A 6,000-nucleotide genomic window follows, 5' to 3' on the forward strand; every position below is an offset into this window, starting at 1 on the left:
AGACAATATTTATTATGCGGGGCAGCAGGTTTGGCTGGGGCCCGCTGTGCGGTGGGTCTGGGGTTCGAGTCCCGCTTGGTGTGCCTTGCGGCGGACTGGCATCCTGTCCCGGGTGTGTCCCCTCCCCCCCCCGGCTCTGCACCCTGCTTCGCTGCCGGGTTTGGCTCCGGGTCACCGCGACCCCGCTCGGGACAAGCGGTTGTAGACATTGTGTGTGTGCGTTTATCATGCAAAAAAAACCCAGTGACATTGTTAAAAAAAAGACATCCATCGGTGCAGATGGAAAGGCCTCGTGGATAAATGTGTCTGAAGCTCTGAAGATGGACGTCTGCTTTATGGAACTGCACTCTTTTAAAACATATCGTGCTTTCTTGTATCTTACCCCTTTGTATATTTATTCTTCTATATTTGTTTGTGTGGTTTTTACTTGTACAGCATTTATTCACAGATTTTAGTAGTTTTGTGTTGTTGGGTTTGTGCACTTTTAACTGACATTCTTAACTTGTATGGCGTTTTATCTACAGATTTTAATGGCCTTGTTTTGTCAGGTGATTTTGTGCACTTTGAGTTTTTATACTGATGATTACTCGTGTGTATGTCTGTTTTGTATTTATTTGTCTGTTTTTAGGGGTACGATCAAGTTTTATACTGTAATTTAGAAGTATTTTATGTGTTTTGAAGGAAGCATGTATTATGATATGATGACTTCGGTTGAGCTACTATTGGGGGACAGTCCTTCTGGGTGTGTTGGTGTGGGGAAGACATGGGTCAGTTATATTTTTTGAAGTCAGAAAGGGGATTGTTATGGGAAAGACTTTGTCTTGACAATGTATTTTATGTAACGGTTGTTTAGTAATTTTGTTGACCAACTGTAGGAAAATGGTGTCGGGTTTGTTTGATTGTGGATTTTTAATGTATTGTTTTGGTTGTGTGTATTATTGATAACTTTATTAAATAAAGTTTGGAAAGAAAAAAAAAATTCATCATAGCAGAGCCCAGGTTCCGCTCTGTAAGGGCCTCGGTTACTCAAGATGTCTGGGGTCAGTCCAATACCACGTGTCCTTATGTGTACCTCGGCCACCTTCTGAGTTTCCCCACAAAGAGATGTTTTTAAACTTCCCCCCCATTTTCCCCATCCAGCACTGCGTTCGTCAAAGGAGCGGCGGCAGCGAAGCGAGGCCCGGCGGTCCAGCGAGGCGAGCGTTCTCACCAGCTGCAGCAGGACACAGCTGGAGGTGCAAGTACGCCCCCTGGACAGGATGCCGGTCCATTGCAGGGAAGGGCCAGCCATCCTGTGCATTTCGTTACTTCTTTATCTTAAAAACAATTCATGATCTTAACATCTCAGTGGGGTAGACATGCTGCTCAGTTTAAATTAAAACAAGACTTTTATTACTTAATTTTCTGTTGTAATGATTGACCAAAAAAGCAGAGTTAAAATTAAAATAAAAAGAAATCAAACATCATCTTTGATATGTTATTACATGTGAAAATGAAACTGAGGGTTTTTTTTATTAATGCAAATACCATAAAGTCTTCAGATTCAAAATTATTCTCCTACAGCTTTCTTTCAAACCGCTGTTTCGTGAAAATGATGTGATCACATAATGACCATGTCAAAAAAAAAAACCTTCACAGAGATTGTGCTTTTTTCCCTTTTGTTCAACTCTGATTTTTCCAAAGTAAATACTGCACATATCTAGCCTATGTGACTAGTATAGGGGATAAACTCATTTTCAGTTGCGCCGTCACCGCCCCGTGGAATCCATTACACTTGTCTGCTCAGGTTTTCCCTGCGCTATGTCTGCAAACATCTGGGCTGTTAAACTTCTTATTTTCCCATCGCTGTCTTTCGGTGTCCTCTCATTACCTTTTATCATCACCTATGTCATATCGCATCGTTAGCTTTATCTTTATTATCCTTGGTTATGGGTTCTCCTGCTTTATTATTTCCTGTATTATTTCATTTCACTTTGTGATAAATGGACTGGTTCGTGGGACAAGGGGACACTGACTCAGAGTTTCTGCATTCGATGCTCTGTATTCTGAGTGTTGGGGAAAAGGGGATGAGGACAATCTTGGGCTCTTCTCTGTCTCATGCTCCAGAGCAAGTCCATCCTTGTTGTCAAGTAGGTGCTTACACAAGACAGTCATGGCAACTGATTGTTTGTCAGCGGTAACTAGGTGTATGTGTTAGGGGGACAGAGTTATCAGCGTGATAAGCAGGTGCAGGCCTTGGTGTGTGTGTGTGTGTGCGTGTGTGTGTGCGTGTGTGTGTGTGTGTGTGTGTGCATGTGCGCGTGATGATGTTCCATACGCTCCGTTCTGTATGTGTACACGCTGTGTTCTGCATACCGTCTACTGACGTGCATTAGTGTGCGATCTTTCCGCGTGCCACACACTTTAAACACACTGTACGTAGGCTCACACACAGAAATACAGAAAATTTGCATTAAAAATGATATGTCCATTGATCATAAACAGTACTCCGTCTGCCGATCCAAGAAACTCGTGCATTGCCACATTTCCCCGCTTGCCATCATTTTCACTTTCGCTTGTCTGAATATAGGACGTACAGACTGTGCTATAATAATGAGTAACCTTAAATCAGTTTATAAGAGGTAAAACAATCTGCCATGATATTTAATGTCCTGTTTGGAACCAGTTCTAAAAATGCCTGCGTTTCTTATCAAACTTGCCCAACCATTTCGTCTCTTCATGGGTGTGAGCTCTGTGTGACTCCAGGCCGACTGAACACCTGGTCCTGTTGGAAGCTCCCTCCAGATGGGTGCACTACAGGCTGACCCTCCACCCTCTTGCCATTCGCCTGGTCCTAGCCTGGCGGCCATGCCTGGTAACCCTGGACCAAGGCTGCCTGACGATTCACGGCGCTGCAACCACATAGTTGATGTGCGAAGGGTCAAAATGGCCATTTCTGCAGGTATGGTCATGATGGAGCAGAATGCTTTTTTCACCATTTAACTTTCCTTTCCTGCCATTTCCATTGTGGACAGAGACAGTTTGTCTGCTTGCACATCTAAAATAAAACAATGGGATGCCATTAAATGCCTTCTTTAAGCTTCCGAAAGAATGTTGTCATAAAGCAGAGGTATGAATAGTAAATTAACAACCTGCTAATAGAGGCAAGATAGTGAGATACTGAGCTGGCATCAGTCAGATTATGAGCATATGTAACCGTTTAGAAGTTGAAGAACCATTTAAAGGTTGGACAAAGGTTGGACTAGGCAGTACCAGAAAAAAACTAATTTGTTGAGTTGCACCAGCGATCCTGTCCAAAACCCTTTGCGGATCCGATTGTAAGGAAATTCATACACAGTGAAACCACTAGCCCCAAGCGGGGTCGCAGTGAACTGGAGCCTAACCCGGCCACACAGGGCGCAATGCAGGTGGGGGAGGGGACGCAGCCCGGATGGGATGCCAGTCTGTTGCAAGGCACCCCAAGCAGGACTCGAACCCCAGACCCACCAAAGAGCAGGACCCCGTTAGGCCCACCGCACCACTGCGCCCCCTGTAAGGAAGTTCGGTTCCAAACTATTCTACCTTTGTGAGCATGGTCCATTATTTTCTCTTTTTACTTCCTGATGCTACAAATTTCATCACCCAAATTACAGGAAAAACTGGTGGAATTTTTATTATTTCACTGGAGTCTTACAATCACTCCCCCCACACACAGGTTCAATGGCATAATGGTCATTCAGCCTCTCCAGCTGTATATCTTGAATACGTCCATAAAAGGGAACTTCACATGGCTATTTTTTCCTCTCTCTTCCTATGTAGGCAACATCAACTCAACATGTGATGTTAACGCTTTTTCTGCATGAGCTCCGAAATCCATTTCCCAAAAGCACCGACGTGAAATGGAAAGTCAATGAACTTGATCATTGTAACAATGCGGTGATTTTTGGAAACGCGCTGCAGTTCAGTCACATTCACTTAAAGTCTGTTAAATCTTCTAGATTAAAACTGATTTAAAATTGATTTAGCCCTTTGTTGACTTAGTTTCCGTATCACTGAGACAAATTTAGTCTAATTGCTATTATAGCACGTGTCCCTTAATTTAGGACCCTGATTAAGGTGTGTGTGCTAACTTAGGCAATGAACCTCTTGTGAGAAACCCTTATCAGGCTCCAGACAACATCATTTAATCCTCAAATTACCTTTTCTGAGCAAGATTCCATTTGGTGTTTTTTGTTTAGTTTTATTTAAATTAAAAAAAAAAAAAACACCCTAATAATGACGAGGAAGGATTAGTTTTTGCACAATGCGGAAGTCTTTATCAGCACTTGGGCAGATAATTAAACATGTAAGCTTTTCATTCTTCCCTTTCCCCACTGAGCTGCGCCGCGCTCGGAGAGACGCCTCAAGACTCATCGCACGCATCTTGGGAGGGCAGTTTTGAGCCAGAAGTAATGCAAAGTTAACACCACCTGAACACTAAAGAGAACTGCCAAAGAAGACAAAGACGATTAGTTCCTTAGACAATTACTACTCTAGTCCAAATTCACCATCTAAGGACTGCCTTCAGACTGAAATTTTTCCATTCGTTCATATTTAAATTCCTACGTACCTGTTTTTACTTCAAAAGACAGGCAAGTTAAAAAGAGGAATACCGGACCGATTTTCTCTTTTGATCGTAATTCTATATTTCGAATGAATCGCATTGAAGTGTCAATTTTTCCACATAAGGTTTGCCCACAGGCCATGCAATTACGCAGAATAGCACTTTGTTTGACTGTTAAAAGCAGAAGACTCTTGTAATCTAGTAAAGTTTTGCCAATCAAAAAAAAAGGAGTTTAAAGAAAAAATTCCCAGCCATACATTTTACAGCTCATAAGTGGATAAACATAGGTTTCGGCGGAGGAGTAGATTCATTAATTTTATTAAAACCTTCTTGACCCCTCCCAACCTAGATGTTTTTTTCCTTGGAAAAAATCGGATCATTTTGTCTTAGTAATCAACCCCCTGCAGTTACGTGGTTCCACATCTTGTCTGGGTAAAATATTGTTCCTATGGAGAGGCAGCCAAATATTATTTACGGCAATCAAAGGGCCATAAAAGGGGATTTCACTTCGACTGGATCACCGTTGCGCAGGCGCTGCCTTGCCATAGCAGTCAATAAAACACAGCACTTTGCAGCTATGCTGGCCCACAGAGAAGAGCACAGCCTGGGTTAATATTTCCATCTTGCCACATAAACATGTCTGATTTGGCTCCGCTGCTGTGGCTTCCTTTGGGCAACGGACTAGATCAGGTGCTAAATTGATCTTGTAATTGGCAGATGCTCCATTGGTGCTCTGTTAAAAGGGGTTTTCCTTTGTGTCCTCCTGGTTTTTCCTACTGAGAGCACCACGGGGGGTTGAATGAGCCACTTCCAGCGGAAGGACCACTGATCGTTCCCGTAGGCCGCAGCGTAAGTGGGAATTTGTTTGAGTTCATGTCCTTATCAAAGAAAATTGCTCAATTTTGCTGTGAAATACAATTCAAATTTCTTTCAATAGACAAAGAGGCAGCGATTTTTTTCACTGTCTAAAGCACTTGCACTTTTATTTGGTGCATTAATAGCTGAAAGCGACCTTCTTTGTGAGACTGAATGACGAGGGTTTGAACCAAAGTCTGTTCACGTTGCAGTCCTCAGAAAGAAGAGTTGAGTACCTCTGGCCAAAATCAAAAAGATTCATACATTTTAAGCAACAGTGTTTTCATTTCTGCTCTTCATCCTCTTTTGTGTCTTGCGCTCATGCAAGAAAGTCACGGCAACACACATCATGACGCTGTATCCAAAAGTCACAGTCCACCCTAAGTTCGTTGTCATTATTTGCTAAAAATTCTGAGCTGCAGGTGGAGAAATGTGTTTTTCCCTGTTCCTGCATTGGTTCTTAGTTACATATCAGATGAACGAAAGCTTCTTTTATACCACCAGACTTTTTCCTCCAGATTTAATGTTTCCTATGACTGATCCCAGTTTTTTGCATCTTATCC

This window comes from Scleropages formosus, chromosome 23 (genome assembly GCF_900964775.1).
Source record: "Scleropages formosus chromosome 23, fSclFor1.1, whole genome shotgun sequence".
Classification (NCBI taxonomy): Eukaryota; Metazoa; Chordata; class Actinopteri; order Osteoglossiformes; family Osteoglossidae; genus Scleropages; species Scleropages formosus.